The 16,788-nt window shown below is 49.1% G+C and overlaps 1 protein-coding gene across 7 annotated transcripts in view; it reads left to right on the top strand.

Annotated features, from left to right (window-relative positions):
* Positions 1-16,788, top strand: part of FBXO31 (F-box protein 31) — a 56,870-nt gene that overhangs the window by 5,501 nt on the left and 34,581 nt on the right. Inside the window, exons 1-2 of one of the 7 annotated variants that reach the window (XM_019012155.4) lie at positions 15,014-15,718; positions 16,049-16,169. The exons of 5 other annotated variants lie outside the window; for them this stretch is intronic. The gene's annotated coding sequence lies outside the window, so the exon portion shown is untranslated. Of the gene's footprint in view, positions 1-15,013; positions 15,719-16,035; positions 16,170-16,788 lie in introns of those variants that run through there. One more of the 7 variants, XM_019012156.4, reaches the window with a different exon arrangement.

Here is a 16,788-nt window from a genome sequence, read left to right as displayed (position 1 = left end):
AGGGTGCACATTTAAAAAATATATTTATTGATCGTTTGCATTTATTTTATTTATCTTTCATTTTTGCTCCTTTTTTCCTTTCTTTGATTTGTGGATTTTATTTATGTAATCTGGATAGATTTCTGGCTTTGTTTTGTTTTTTTTTTTTTGAGATGCAGTTTCGTTCTTGTTGCCCAGGCTGGAGTGCAATGGCGCTATCTTGGCTCACCGCAACCTCTGTCTCCCGGGTTCAAGCAATTCTCCTGCCTCAGCCTCCTGAATAACTGGGATTACAGGTGTGCACCACCATGCTTGGCTAATTTTTTGTATTTTTAGTAGAGACGGGGTTTCTCCAGGTTGGTCAGGCTGGTCTTGAACTCCCAACCTCAGGTGATCCACCTGCCTCGGGCTCCCAAAGTGCTGGGATTACAGGCATGAGCCACTGTGCCTGGCCTAGATTTCTGTTTTTTTTATATATACATGTTTTTTCTTTTTTTTTTTTTTTTTGAGACTGGGTCTCTTTCTGTCACCCAGGCTAGAGTGCAGTGGTGCAGTTATGGCTCACTACAGCCTCAACCTCCCTGGCTGAAGTGATCCTCCCACCTCACCCTCCCAAGAAGCTGGGAGTACAGGCGTGCACCACCACACCCAGCTAATTTTTTTGTATTATTTTGTAGAGATGGGGTCTCACTGTGTTGCCCCCGCTGGTCTTGAACTCCTGGCCTCAAGTGATCTGCCCACCTTGGCCTCCTAAAGTACTGGGATTACAGGCGTGAGCTGCTGCGTCTGGCTTGTTTAATATATTGCAAAACATTTTCTCATTGTCTATAGTCATTTGCTTTTCAACTTCATTTATAGTGACTTTGGCAAAATTTCCAACTTTTTGGAAACAGGGTCTCCCTCGTGATGTCACCCAGGTTGGAGTGTAGTGGCGCTATTATGGCTCACTGTGGCCTTGACTTCTCCGGCGTAAATGATCCTCCCACCTCAGCCTCCTGAGTAGCTGAGACTGTAGGCACGTGCCAACACACCTGGCTAATTTTTGTATCTTTTTGTAGAGACAGATTTTTACCATGTTGCCCAGGCTGGTCTGGAACTCCTGGGCTCAAGTGGTCCGCCCACCTTGGCCTCCCAAAGTGCTAGGATTACTGGCGTGAGCCACCGTCCCCAGCCTAAAATTTCCAACTTTAATCAAAATTATAGATTTCAAACTTTATGCTTAAATGATCAGTTTACACCCCAAAGTTACGAACATGGTAAACAACTAGATTTTCAGTTTCACGAGTTCATTGTGGCAGCTTTAATTCCACCTCATCTAGGTCAGGCATCAGACCGTGGGCAAGCCTGTGTGGTATTACAGGTGTCTTACTTTGTTAGGCTAATTGTGCTTGGAAATACAGATAGGAATAGTTGTATATGAGACAGATCGGGTCTTAGTTTTCTGAGCCCTGAAACTTCATCTTTCCTAACATTTCGTTATGGTGGATACTGATAAGGCGAAGGGCAGGCCAGTTCAAGTGAGAAACAGGGCTGGCCCCAGCCTTATGAGGAGGAGCAGAGCTTGGGCTGCCTGGGAGGTGCATGGTCCTTGCCCACCTGGCGTCCTGGCAGGGGTATAAGGGTGGCTCCACTTTTTAGTGTCTTGGGGGGTGGTGACTGAGGCTGATTTCTGTGTTTACCACCCAGTTTCTACTTGTCTGCTTTCTGTGTTTATTTTCTTCTTTTCACAGATGTTGAATACTTTCTATCATTTAATAATGGGGCCAGGTGTGGTGTCTCATACCTGTAATCCCAGCACTTTGGGAGGCCAAGGTGGGCAGATCATTTGAGGTCAGGAGTTCGAGACCAGCCTGGCCAACATGGTGAAACCCCTGTCTCTACTAAAAATACAAAAATTAGCTGGACGTGGTGACTCACACAGGTAATCCCAGTTACTTGGGTGACTGAGGCAGGAGAATAGCTTGAACCTTGGAGGCAGAGGTTACAGTGAGCTGAGATCGCGCCACTGCACTCCAGCCTGGGCAACAGAGTAAGACTCTGTCTTAACAAAAAAAAAAAAAGAAAGAAAAAAAGAAAATTGAGTTTCCCACAACAGAGAGCAAGCAACAAAAATGGGAGTGGGAAAAAGGGAACCTCTGCCTGTCTTTTAATGCTTCAGATAATTTTGGGCCATGACTGACTTTAGGATGTGGGTGAGGCTTGCGTGTTTAAGGCTCTTTCTAAAGGGATAGGATGCTGTGGCAGTGGAGGGCAGGGGGAATACACTGGCAACTGGAAATGAGGTGGTTATTTATAATATGTTTGTTCAGTGAGAAGCTGAAGATTTCCATTGTCCTGTTGGCAATAGTAAGTTGGTTATTTTTATACTACTGTGGCCTCTCTGGCCCCTGCATGTCGGGAAGTGGAGTGACTCAGGCTGAGGGTGGTGGCAGGGGCAGCTTGGAGCTGGTGGGTTAAATCTTTTCTAATAGTGTTTCTTTGGGCAGGTGAAGGGAGTTCCCACTGAAAGCCATGTCTGTACTTCTGATGTTGGGGCAGGGAGATCACAAATAAGGGCTCCTTCTCCGGATAGGAAACAAATCCAAACCCACTCCAGCCTGCAGGGCCTGGCAGGGTGGGTGTGGGACCCTTCTTTGATGTGTCGCCCTCGGCCTCTGGCAGTTCCTTGCCTGAGGAGTATAAAGAAGCCTTCACTTTCTGGGGTGCTGGGGCAGGAGCTGGCTGCCTCTCTTGCTGTGGCCCTGCCTGGGTTTGTTTTGGTTAGTCGTTGCCCTTTTAGTTGATGTGTTGTGAAATGCCAGCCCATTTTGGCACTGTTCATTTATTTATTTATTTATTTATTTTTTGAGACAGAGTCTTGCTCTGTTGCCCAGGCTGGAGGGCAGTGGCGTGATCTCGGCTCACTTCATCCTCCACCTCCCGGGTTCAAGCAGTTCTCTGCCTCAGCCTCCCAGGTAGCTGGGATCACAAACACGCACCACCATGCCCAGCCAATTTTTGTTTTGTTTTTGTTTTTTGAGACGGAGTCTCGCTCTGTCACCCAGGCTGGAGTGCAGTGGCGCGATCTCGGCTCACTGCAAGCTCTGCCTCCCGGGTTCACGCCATTCTCCTGCCTCAGCCTTTCCGAGTAGCTGGGACTACAGGCGCCCGCTACCACGCCCGGCTAATTTTTTGTATTTTTAGTAGAGATGTGGTTTAACCATGTTCTTGATCTCCTAACCTCGTGATCCGCCTGCCTCGGCCTCCCAAAGTGCTGGGATTACAAGCATGAGCCACCGCACCTGGCCTAACTTTTGTATTTTTTGTAGAACCAGGGTTTCACTATGTTGGCCAGGCTGGTCTTGAACTCCTGATCTCAGGTGATCTGCCCGCCCCGGCCTCTCAAAGTGTCGGGATTACAGGCATGAGCCATTACGCCCAGCCGGCACTATTCATTTATGAGCTACTTCATGAAGTCTGCCTAAAGCTGATATGCTTTGGAAATTCATAGCATCATTCTGAATCAAAATATTCAAATAATAACAAAAGATTACATTTAAAAACAGGAATGACTCAGGCGCGTACTCCTCCCTGAACTCCGGAGAGTGAGGCACACTAGCCAGCATGGTCCCTGCAGTGCCCAGTTTTGAATTTAGAATTCATAGCTTGCCGTTTTCTCCGTGAATGGTAAATACTTTAATGTTACGTGGAATACTATTTGTACAACGTTTTTGTCCGTTGTAAGCCTGAGGTGGGTCTAAATTTCGTCATCGCTAGAAATACCCTTTTCCTATACAGACAGTCGGACTTAGGACCGTCCGGCTGGCATGAGAGTGACACGCATTCAGTAGGAACTGCTGTGCGTGCCCATGCAGCCATTCTGTTTCCACTTTCAGTGCAGTACCCAATAAATCACAAGATAGTCAACGCTTTATTATACAATAAAGTGATTTTCGATGATTTTGCGCAGCTGTAGGCTAAGTTTTCTGAGTTCATTTAAGGTGGGCTAGGCTAAGCTGTGATGTTCCGTAGATTAGGGGTAGTCAAGTTGTCAGTGCATTTTCAACTTACCACATTTTCCTCTCTTTTTTTTTTTTTTTCTTTTTGTTGAGACAGGGCCTCTGTTGCTCAGGTTGGAGTGTAGTGGCGCGATCATGGCTCACGGCAACTTTGACCTCCTAGGCTCGAGGAGTCCTCCTGCCTTAGCCTCTCAAGTAGTTGGGACTGTAGGCATGTGCCACCACACCTGGCTACATTTTTTGTATTTTTTGTAGAGATGGGGTCTCACAGTGTTGCCCAGGCTGGTCTGGAAGTCCTGGCCTCAAGGGAGCCTCCTGCCTTGGTCTCCCAAAGTGTATTACAGGTGTGAACCACCATGCCCGGCCTTCATATTTACAGTGGGTTTATTGGAATGTAATCCTGTCACAAGTTGAAAAGCATCTGTACTGTTTGATCTGTATGATAAAAATGAGAAATTTAAAGCCAGTGTTTAATGTTGTTTCTGAATGCAGAAGAAAGTGCTATTTCTGTTCTCTTTGGATTTGCTGATGCACAGTATGAGAGCTATGGCTTTGGTTAAACGTGGCTGAAACTGGAGGGGTCATCTCGGGAAGAAGTGAAAGGGACAAGTTAGTGGTTTAAAACTTGGCTTTAGGGTGTGGTGGTGCACACCTGTAGTCCCAGTTCCTCCGGAGGCTGAGGGAGGCTGGAGGATTGCTTGTGCCCAGGAGTTCAAGGCTGCAGTGAGCTTGTTCATACCGCTGCACTCCAGCCTGGATGACAAAGTGAGACCCTGTCAAAAAAAAAAAAAAAAAGTTGGCTTCAGGTATGTATGTGTATTAAGGTATGTATGTGTGTGTATATATGTATATATAAAATTATTTTTTTTGAGACAGCGTCTCGCTCTGTCGCCCAGGCTGGAGTGCAGTGGCGCGATCTCGGCTCACTGCAAGCTCTGCCTCCTGGGTTCACGCCATTCTCCTGCCTCAGCCTCCCGAGTAGCTGGGACTACAGGCACCCGACACCATGCTCGGCTAATTTTTTTGTATTTTTAGTAGAGACAGGATTTCACTGTGTTAGTCAAGATGGTCTCGATCTCTTGACCTTGTGATCTGCACGCCTTGGCCTCCCAAAGTGCTGGGATTACAGGCGTGAGCCACTGTGCACGGCCAGCTTCAGGAATTGGCTGGGTGCTGTGGATCACATCTGTAATCTCAGCACTTTGGGAGGCTGAGGCAGGAGGATCACCTGAGGCCAGGAGTTGGAGACCAGCCTGGGCAACGGCAAGACCATGTGAAAAAAGAGGCCGGGTGCAGTGGCTCACGCCTGTAATCCCAGCACTTTGGGAGGCTGAGGCGGGTGGATCACCTGAGGTCAGTATTTCGAGACCAGCCTGGTCAATATGGTGAAACCCCGTCTCTACAGAAAGTACAAAAATTAGTGGGGTTTGGTGGCATGCCTGTAGTCCCAGCTACTTGGGAGGCTGAGGCAGAAGAACTAACTGCTTGAATCCAGGAGGCAGAGGTTGCAGTGAGCCAACATCACACCACTGCACTCCAGCCCTGGTGACAGAGCGAGACTCTGTCTCAAAAAAAAAAAAAAAAAAAAAAAAGGAAATTAACCAGGTGTGGTGGCACACGCCTGTGGCCCCAGCTACTCAGGTGGCTGAAGTGGGAGAATCACTTGAGCCCAGGAGTTTGAGTCTGCAGTGACCTGCGATCTTACCATTGCACTCCAGCCTGAGTGATGGAGTGAGACCCTACCTCTAAAAAAACAAAAAGAAATGCTTCATGATTCTTGTTAGCAGACAGTTGTTGAGCCCACTGGTTCTGATGGAATGGGTGGCGGGTGGGCAGCTGGATAAACGCACTGTCCAGGCAGTAGCAACACCATGACTGAGCCAGGAGATGGGAACACTGGCCCGTGTCCTGACATACAGTGGGGTCTCAGCACTGTGGGGAAAGCCTTTTTCCTTTTCCTCTGCCTTTTCACTGGGAAGGAGGGCAGTTCTCTATATTTTTGCAAGTTGAATATCATCCACCACTGTCTAGAGAAACGTAGTCATTTCACTTAGCAAAGCACAAGGAGAATAAAGGAAAATGGTGCTTATTAGGGGAACATTTTATTTTTCCCTGTTCTGTTGCCTAGACTGGAGTCCAATGGCATGATCTCGGCTCACTGCAACTTCCACATCCTGGGTTCATATGATCCTCCTTCCTCAGCCTCCCCAGTAGCTAGGACTACATGCATGTGCCACCATACCTGGCTAATTTTTGTGTTTTTAGTAGAAATGGGGTTTTGCCATGTTGTCCAGACTGGTCTCGAACTCCTGAGCTCAAGCAGTCTGCCCACCTCGGCCTCCTAAAGTGCCGGGATTACAGACATGAGCCACTGCACCCAGCCCAAACATTTTTTAAGACTATTATTTTTTTAACTTAAAAAAAAAAAATTAAAAACAAAAGTGAATCTGGCACCCGGAAGGTGTTGAGTCGAGGTTTCCCCTTCCCCACTTCTCATGGGACACGCCCTGAGACTTGCCCAGCAGAACCAATTGGTTGCTAGAGGTCCTGGCGCTGCACGCTCACTGATCCTGTTTGTAATGCAATGACGTAATGCATCTGAGGGTCTGGGGTTTGTCTTTCTGTCTCGAAAGGGCATGTACACACAGGGCATCTTGGGATCTTGGAGGGGAGCAAGTGTCCTCTCAAAAAACAAGTGTGTCCCTGCTGTCTCTCCCCTTTCTGGGTCAGCGTCCTTTGACGGGAACGCCGTCCCTGGCCACCGGGGTGGTGGAGAAAAGGAGCCACGACTCATCAGGCCTGCCTGGCATGAATGGAGGAAGAGGACGCATCTGAAATCTCGGGAAGGTCCTGGGTGATAGGATTGTAGAGTCAGACTCACAGAAGGGTCGTGAACAGTGTCACCGAGTGATTGCTTGTGCCCTTTGGGAAGGAGTGGTATCGGGGATGACCACTGCATCTTAGCGAGAGGAGACTCCCTTGGCCAGTGGGGGCCTGTCGTGGGTGCCAGAGGAGGGGCGGAAGTCCTGGCTGGAGGAGGCAGTCTTCTCAAGGCTCCTGTCCACATGGCGACTGTCATTGCAGGGATGAGATTGTTTGAGCAGGAGGCACGCTGGCTCAGTGGTCACCTCATTGTTTAGCACCCACATACTCTGGTGTTTGATAGGAGATGCCTGGGGGCTGCGCCCAGGCTTTTGTTTTTTCCATTCCATCCTGAGGGGATGCTGGCTGTGGGAGTGTTTGCAGATCTGCTGCATTATTTAAAAACAGCAAGTTTTCCTTGCAGTCAGGCTGGTGGCTGCAGAGCTGGGAGTGTTGGGGAGTGCCGGGCCGCAGTTGGGGCGCTGTTCTTGGAGCCCGGGGGCATGTCCCCCCTGTCACCGTCAGCTCATTCCCTGTGCCTTAACTTCCTTTTTAGCCTCAGAAGCAGAAAAACTTAAGCCATATTTCCTATGGATTGTAATTATCCCCTAATTTAGCGCAAGTACAAATGCAGTCTTTCCAATCAGTGTCGTCTTTTGGTTTTATTTGGAAAACTGAGTGTAAAGCGGGTAGGTCACCAGCCAGCAGGTCCCTCAGCACTCGCCGCCCCCTCTGCTCCTGGCTTCACTCTGCTCCAGGGAGGCTGAGGCGCAGCAGTGTCCCAGGGGCCGCAGTGGCTGCCTCTGCCTGTCTCACAGGGCCCTCTCCCTCGGGTTCCCTGCCTGCATGCCCAGGGTCACCCCACTGGCTCCTCAGTCATCCCCACCCACAGGCTCCTATTCCCCTGGGTCTGGCGGCCCGGTGGCTGGTGCAGCCCTTCCAGCTGAACTCTGCAGTGCTGACTGCAGTCCCTGGTGTCGAGTGCCCCAGGGCTGGGCAAAGCTCTCTCCACACTCAGGCACCTGCCAAGTTGCCCCAGATGGCATCTTAGTGTGGTGCCTTTCTCAAGTGGTGCTTTTGGGAGGAAGATGCCAAGTGCCTTCTTACTGCAGTCCCCCTAGTGCCAGTGCCGTGCACAGAATAGTGACTCTGTGTGTCCCTTTCCCTCCCATCCCAGTGTGCTGAGTGCGGGCTCGGCCACACTGGCCAGGCTGCCACCTCCCGTCCTCTTCATCTTCCCTTCCCAGGGGTAGGGGGTGCTCACGAAGCAGATGAGTCTTCCCTGGGCCCCTGAGAGGGAGGGGAGAGTGGGACAGGGGGACAGTAAGGGCTCTTCCAAACCATTCCCACCAGAGAGATGGACTAGATGCAGGCCCCATTCAGGCCTGTGCTGCAGGGATGGGGTTTCCAGTAAGTGCCACCACTCAGCAATGAGCTCTGTTGGACAAAAAGATGGTGTGCAGAGGTTGGTGGCCCCTGGCAATTGAGTCATGAAAAGGCACAGCTTCAGTGTAGCTGGACTCAGGTCAGGTCAGTGGGCTGTTTTGTTCCTCTTGGCAAAACAGCTTTTAAATAGCATTTTTTTTTTGAAATTTTCTTATTTATTTATTTATTTTTGAGTCGGAGTCTCAGTCTGTCGCCTGGCTGACAGAAAGTGAGACCCTGTCTCAAAAACAAGAGAAATTTATGAAAAATAGTCACGCTGTGGAAAACAGTATTGTAGTTCCTAAAAAATTTAAACTTAGAAATACCATGTGATCTAGCAAGCCTCCTTCTGGGTATATACCCCCCAAAAAAGAAAGGAAGGGACTCACATATTTTGACAACTATGTCCGAAGCAGTTTTATTCACAGTAGCCAAAAGGCAGAGCCATCCCAGGTGCCCATCCATGAATAAACGGATGAACACAGCGTGGTCCCCGCAGGCTGGAATACAATCCATTCTTAAAAAGGAAGGAAATCCTGATGATGCGCGGAGCTGAAGGACATTATGCTAAGTGAAATAAACAGTCACCAAAGGACAAGTACGGCATGCTTCCACTTGGATGAGGTGTCTTAGAGTAGTCGGAAGCAGAGAGACAGAAGGCAGAATGGTGGGTGCCGAGGACGGGGCTGGGGAGGTGTGGAGTTGCCGCTCCGTGGGGACAGTTTGTCTGGGAAGATGAAAAGGTTCTTCGCGTGGATGGTGGAGGAGGCTGCACGGCGATATGGAGGTGCTGAGTGCCCCTGAGCCGTACAGTCAACAGTGGGTAAAATGGTAGCTTTTATGTTTATTTTTACCATGATAACAAAACTAAATTGCCACTTCAAATATTCCAATCAGAAGATGACCTCTTACAAGAGGAAATGAAAAAAATAAAAAAAAAAAGGCTGGGTGCAGTGGTTCACGCCTGTATTCCTAGCACTTTGGGAGGCCGAGGCAGGCAGATCACTTGAGGTCAGGAGTTCGAGACATGGCGAAACCCCGTCACTACTAAAAATACAAAAATTGGCCAGTTGTGGTGGCGGGCACCTGTAATCCCAGCTACTTGGTAGGCTGAGGCAGGAGAATTACTTGAACTTGGGAGGTGGAGGTTGCAGTGAGCTGAGATGGTGCCATTGCACTCCGGCCTGCGCAACAAGAGCGAAACTCTATCTCAAAAAGACAAATAAACAAAAAACAAAGAAACCATCTAAATTAAATCCTTAGCAATCAGAACAGCTGCTTCAGTAGATTTTGCCAACTGCCAATCATGTTGGACTGAGGTTATCTGTTCCTCTTTCTGAAACTGTTAAGATGCACAATTACCCAGCACACTTCCTCTTATAAAGGCAAAAAAAAAAAAAAGGAAATAGATTAGTAAGGAAACTTTTAGCAAGCACACTGTGCATTAACAGCCTGCAACACTGAACCTGTTGCCTGGAAGCGGGTAGGCAGCACAGGTCGTGCTGGCTGTCTGGAGTTGGGTTGGATCTGTGCAGCAGGATGAGAGTTAACACTTGCCAGTCTTTCTGGAAGGAAGGGTGCATGGTTGCTGGAAAGGACACTGGCCTGAGAGCTGTGTTAAGGGCAGTTTCCCTTGATGACTTATGAGAAGGTTTATAGAACAATAAAAGGATGTGTAATTGTTCTTAACCCCTATTTTTTAAAAGACTTTTTTCATCATGTGGAAAATATCAAACATTCCTTATAGGAGCAGTTGGGTCAGAATGACATTTATTCTCCTCTGGTTCATTTGTCGTGACCTTTTGGTGACAGTAGGAAAAACCCACTAAGGATTGTTGTATTCATTAGCACTGTGCCATCATTTTGCTTTTCTTCTGAATTTGAATAGCATTTTTGTGGATGCTTTATCAAGTTGTTGATTTCTTCTCCTACTTGGTATTAGCAATACATTTGCTGGTGAGGTATACAGAGAATGATGGTGGCCATGGGCTCTGTCGACGTGGCTATCCTAGCTAAAAACCCTGGACTCATTCAGAAGTCCAAGCAGTTAATAAAAGGCTACGTGCATTGTTTCTGACAGGTTAGAGGATGCATTGGGCTCAGTGAAAATTCATGAAACTAAGTCACCAGCCTTCAGCAATCTGAGCAAAGATAAACTGCCTCAGGAACAGTATTGATGGCTTGCAGAGGACTGGCTTATGACTTCAGGCGGCATAAACAACAAGCACAAATGGATGCGTTTTCCAGTGTCCACCCATCTGGCCGTTGGCTCAGGGAATCAGAGCATCTTGTCTGCAGCATTAAGGCAACTACGAAAATGCGTCAGAGGAGAAGCACCCCCAGTCCAGACTGCTTTGTCAGTGAGGTGGCATGTGCACTGGTGGCATCTGGAACCTGGAAAGGGGCTGTCCTTTAAACCACACAGCAAACTGAAGCTCCAGTCTCATTATGCAGTAACTAACGATTTTGAAGTGCATCATTTGTGTAAGGAGGATAAAGTACTTATGGAGAGTCAGAGGAAATAGTGGCAGCTGACTGGTGGGTCTCAGGAAGAGCCACCTGATCATCAGGGCACTGGCAGGACCCCCCCTGGGAATCTTGATGTGCTTCAGTGGTCGGGGGTTGGTGCAGAGCTCGGCTCAGTGAGAGCAGGTAGGCCAGTTGTTATTATTTCCTGACTTCAGTGAGTGTGACCCACTGAGCTGGTCTGAGGGTGAGTGGTCTGCAGGGATATTGACAACCCACAGTCCCTCAGATTGACAACCCATGTTACATGCAAGTATCATTTCATCCCTGCTTTGGATTCACAAACACCATATTTCTTTCTGCTTGTTTGTTTATTTATTTATTTATTTTTTTGAGACAGGGTCTCACTGTGTTGCCCAGGCTGGAGTGCAGTGGCTTGATTGTCACTCACAGCAGCCTTGAACTCCTGGGCTCAAGAATCCTCCCACATCAAACTGCCAGTGTTACAGGTGTGCCACTGTGCCTGGCTAAATTTTTAAAAAAATTTTGTAGAGATGGGGTCTCACTGTGTTGCTCAGATTGAACTCCTGGGTTCAAGCAAGCCTTCTGCCTTGGCCTCCCAAAGTGCTGGGATTACAAGTGTGAGCCCTTGCGCCCGTCTTGTTGTTTGTTTTTTATTTTCCACATTGCTATTTTGGAGGTCGCCAGAGAGTGCTCCATCTACCCCTAGATGTGTGTGCCCCTTTCTTTGCAGAAGAGTGGACATCACACTCCCAGCAGCCGGCCCGTCTGCCCTCTGCCTCCCCTCTCTCCATGTAGCAGCCCATCGTGGATGATCCTGTTGGCTGGAGCTCTTTCATCAGTTTCTTTACCAGCAACTGTGGTACATAAATATTTTCCCATTTTTCCTCAGTGGCAATCTCTGTGTACACTCCTTTCCTGGAAGCCAGTCCTGCTCCCTGGCTGTTTCCAGGTGACCCCTGCATGCCTCCCTCTGCCTCCCAGCTCTGCCCTCCCGGCTCTGCCACACCTGGAGTGCTCAGGGCCCTTCCCACTCTGTCTGGGTGTTTACAGGCCTCTGCTCTGCCCTGATCCTGCCCGCTCTCTTCACCTCTGTCTGGGCCCTTGCCACCACAGCCGTGGGTGTTGCCTCCTGGGAGGTGTTTTATGATAAGAAGCATTTTTTTTTCCTAAATAAACTAAATATTATAGGATTTATTAAAAAATTGCAAGGAAGGGCAGAGAGTTCCCATATGCTCTGGTTTCCCCAGTTGTGACCGTCTTCTGTTAGTATGGCATATTTGTCACAGTTAACAAACCAATAATGATGCGTTATGATTAACCACGCCTGCACTTGGTTCAGATTTCCGCAGTTTTCACTCACATCCTTTTCTTCTCCCAGAATCCCATCTGGGAGCCCCTGTGGCATTTAGTCCTCGTGCCTCCTCTGCCTCCTCTGGGCTGTGACAGTTTGTTAGACTCTGCTTGGTTTTGGTGACGTTGACCGATTTGTTTTTTGTTTTGTTTTGTGTTTTTGAGAAGCAGTCTCGCACTGTTGCCCAGGCTGGAGTGCAGTGGCGCAATCTTGGCTCACGGCAACCTCCGCCTCCCAGATTCCAGCGATTCTCCTGCCTCAGCCTCCTGAGTAGTTGGGATTACAGGCGGCTGCCACCACACCCGGCTAATTTTTGTATTTTCAATAGAGACAGGGTTTCACCATGTTGGCCAGGCTGGCCTTGAACTCCTGACCTCAAGTGATCTGCCTGGCCTCCCAAAGTGCTGGGATTACAGGCGTGAACCACCTTGCTAGGCCTACACCCAGCGTTTTTCATACAGTTGTTTCATACATTGTCAACTGAGAGAAAAGTGTATTTTGCTCAGAACTTTTCCAGAAATTGCTTGGAAATGCATGTTACCATGGCAGTGCTGAATATGGTGGGCCGCATGGGCAGAGATGTTCACAGCCCATGCAGGGCTCCTCCAGCCATCCCGGGTATCTTGCTGAGATGCTGATGCCTGGGACTCCCTGCCGAGCTCCCAAGGAGGCTGTGCTGCAGGTCCTTGGACCACGCCCAGAGCAGCCTGGCTCTGCTGAAGTCTCACCTGAGCATCACATGTCAAAACATACCTTGATGGATTTCTGTATTCCTTCCTGTTACAATTAGGGCAATATTAATTGTTTACAATTGTGTATAGAATCGTTTCTTTGCTTTCATGAGGATCTAGGAGGTGTTAGTAATATTTGTTTTAAGGAGTGGGATTGGTCTGAGGGGTTGAGAGCCACTGCCTTGCCAGGGAGCTCGCTGCCCCTGCTCAGGAGCCTTTTGAGGCTCCCCTCTGCCTGCAGCAGAAGTCCTGACCCCTTGGCCTGGCCCAGAGGCTCATTCCGCCTGCCTCTGTTTACCTCCCTCTACTCCCAGTTTGAATCTTGCCTTAAAGCAAATTGGTTTTCTCTTTCTGTCATCACTGCAAAGACCTTTATATCCTCACAGAAAATGCTGTAATTATTGGGTGGCCTGCCTGATATATATATTTAAGAGACGGGGTCTCGCTCTGTCACTCAGGCTGGATTGCAGTGGTGTTATCTTGGCCCACTGCAGGCTCGACCTCCTGGACTCAGATGATCTTCCCACCTCAGCCTCCTGAGTAGTGTGCCACCATGCCTGGCTAATTATTGTATTCTTTGTAGAGATGGGCTCTCGCCATGTTGCCCAGGCTGGTCTCTAACTCCTGAGCTCAGGTAATCCGCCTGCCCTGGCCTCCCAAAGTGCTGGGATTACAGGCATGAGCCACCAGATAAAATGTTTTGTAATCTGCAAAGTGAAACTAAATGATGATATCAGCGGTGGGATTTCCTCCCGGAGTTCACTGTAGCCGATAAGTCATATCTAGTGGTTGTACTGCATTCTGGAGGGCTGTGGCCTGGGGTGACGCGTCCCTCAGTCTGACGGGTGGGCAGTTGGATGCCCCCGCCCAGGCCTCTGGTTCAACCTGAATAGTTAGTTGATCTCGGTATTTGGCCTGAGCATTCTGACTTCCACATTGACAGGTGCTCCCTGGACCTCTGGAATGGAGAAGAGTCGGCGCGAACTGGCCCAGGTCTGGCTGCATCCTGGTGCACCCCTTGTGCCTCCCCACTGCACACCTGGCCATCCAGGGCCTCCCGGCTGCTGCAGCGCTCACTAGAGTGCCCTGTGATTCTTCAGGGCAGAGTCTGGCAGCTGCACAGAGCATGCTAGCCCCTTTTGAGCTTCGTGCTGTGTCCTGGTGACACGTTTCCCTGGGGTCAGCCCTCCTGTGCGGTGAGGCGTCTTGTGGGATGAGCTCCACGGCCTGGTGGAGTCCCTGTTGCCACACTTTGTCTGCATCCCCTTCCTGGTTGGCTGACTTGACAGAAATAACTGGACTCCGGTGATCACTTGGAAGGACAGATTGTGTTGTATCAACATAACCAAAATAAGATTGTAACGGAACAGGAGGTGGGGCGGCTGCCAGCCTGCGGCCGCAACTCTCACCCCGCCAGCCCTGCCATCCCCGTCCTTGCTCTGCATCAGCATCTTTCCCCTTCCCCCTCCCATTTGTAAACATTTGCTGGTGAATATTCTTTTATCTCCAACTAGAATCGTAGGATGTTGAGAGCTCGGAAGGGGGAGCTGACAGATGATCTGGTCCAGTTCCTTTAACTTACAGATGAAAAATGAAGACGTTGCTCCGATTATTTGTAACACAGACTAAGTCTTTTATTATCATTTGCCTTTTTTCCTCCACAGCTCAAGACAGTGTTGGTTTTGCTGAGAGTCCCTCTCAGGAGACTCTCACAGAGTCCCTGTCCAGTTCTCTGATGATTCTTTGATTTCCCCGTAGCACTTAACCATGTAGCAAGACATTTTCATTAAAAAACTATTTATTCCTGCCATTCTTGCCAGTCACCCTGGACAGTTGGAGAGCTCCTCTAAAACAAAATTCTCTGGAGGCAATTGCTGAATTTTCTTCGTTATTATTCTATCATTGACAAATTTTCACTTAAGAAATTCTTACCAGTCCTTGGTCCTCCTTGGCAGGCAAGCATCAGATGCCCCAGGTCACCCAGGAGGCCCCTAGACCGTGAGGCAAAGGAGATGAGCTGGTGTTGATTTATTTTTATTTTTATTTTTTTTGAGGCAGAGTCTTGCTCTTGTTGCCCAGGCTGTAGTGCAGTGATGCGATCTTGGCTCACTGCAGCCTCTGCCTCCTGGGTTCAAGCGATTCTCCTGCCTCAGCCTCCCTAGCAGCTGGGATTACAGGCATGCGCCACCATGCCCGGCTAATTTTGTATTTTCAGTAGAGATGGGGTTTCTCCATGTTGGTCAGGCTGATCTCGAACTCCCGACCTCAGGTGATCTGCCCACCTTGGCCTCCCAAAGTGGTGGGATTACAGGCATGAGCCACCGCACCGGGCTTTTGTTTTATTTTTAACCTGCACCTGGTGTTGGTTTTTTCTCTGTCATTATTAGCAGGAGTCAGCCTGGATGGTTGTCAGAGCGGCCCTTGGGCTGCTTCATGCTGCATGTCAGCTCCTCACCCCTGGCCCTGACTGAAGGGAGGACAAAGGTCCTGGTCCCCAGGCCTGTTTGTAGTGAAGACAGGGGTCCCTGACTCCCCTGGTCATAAGGACAAAGTAATTGATAAATAAATGTTTAAACTCTGGCCATGCACAGTGGCTCACGCCTGTAATCCCAGCACTTTGGGAGGCCAGATCACTTGTGGTCAGGAGTTGGAGACCAGCCTGGCCAACATGGTGAATTAAAACCCCATCTCTACTAAAAATACAAAAATTGACCCAGCATGGTGTTGTGTGCCTGTAGTCCCAGCTACTCAGGAGGGTGAGGCAGGAGAATTGCTTGAACCTGGGAGGCGGAGGTTGCAGTGACCCGAGATTGCACCAGTGCACTTCAGCCTGGGCAACAGAGCAAGACTCCATCCATCCATCAATCAATCAATCAATAAATGTATGTATGTATGTTTTACCTGTAGCCACTACACTACAGCCTGGGCAACATAGTGGGACATGAGACTCCATTTCTAAATAAATAAATGTATGTATGTATGTATGTTTTACCTGTAGCCACTACATTACAGCCTGGGCAACATAGTGAGACCCTATCTCTAAAAAAAAAAAAAGATAACTCAGTAATGACTGCATGTTGAAAAGATAATAATTAGTTATATTGAGTTAAATAAAATATTGCCATGAATTTTACCTGTTTAATTGTACCCTTTTTGATGTGGCTACTAGAAAATGTGAATGCTATTTGTGGCTCACGTTGTGTTTCCATCAGGGCAGCCCCGGCCTAGATCTGGAATCAGCAGCTCCCTGGGCTCTGTGGGAGATCTTCAAGTGACTCACTCTTCTCATTCCTGTTTTCTTCTCCAAAGAACTAAAATGCGTCTCCTCGCTGGGTGTGTTTATTAGGGGACCCACTCTGGGCACTCCTCACTGGAGCCTACTGGATTTAGGATGTGGTTTCCCAGGTCCTCCCGCTAAGGGGGACCCGTAGGCCACAACTGAGAGGAGACACAGGCCTTCTAGGAGCCTTGGGGTTCAGAAGTGGAGGCAGGGGACATGCTGTCGAGGCACGAGCCTGGACGGCCCTGCTGGAAAGAGGTTTGCTGAGTAGCAGCTACCTCGCCTCGACTGCTGTCTCCACCCTGTCTGCTTCTCGAGCTTTACTTTGAGTACGGTCAGTGCTTCCAGTTAGAGAAGCATTTGGGGTAATAGCATCCATGCTATTGAAAAGAAGGGATGGGGCCTCTGGGCGAGTAGGGCTTATCAAAAGGCATGTGATGAGGGACAGCATTATGGAGCTGCCTGGCTAGCCTGACCGCTTCGTATCGACGTTCCTGTGTTGTGACTGCTGAATGAGCTCTGATGGCCATCAACTTCACTGGGCCTCGGTTTCCCTCGCTGCCACAGGGAGGGTCCTGACCTTCAAGGTCACTGTCAGGCTCTCACGCCTGCACAGGGCATAACACAGTCAGTGTGAGCTGCAGTGGTCCGTGTGGAGACCCAGCCACCCCA

The sequence above is a fragment of the Gorilla gorilla genome, chromosome 18 (assembly GCF_029281585.2).
Source record: "Gorilla gorilla gorilla isolate KB3781 chromosome 18, NHGRI_mGorGor1-v2.1_pri, whole genome shotgun sequence".
NCBI classification, from domain to species: Eukaryota; Metazoa; Chordata; class Mammalia; order Primates; family Hominidae; genus Gorilla; species Gorilla gorilla.
This window is presented reverse-complemented; position numbering and strand designations above follow the sequence as displayed.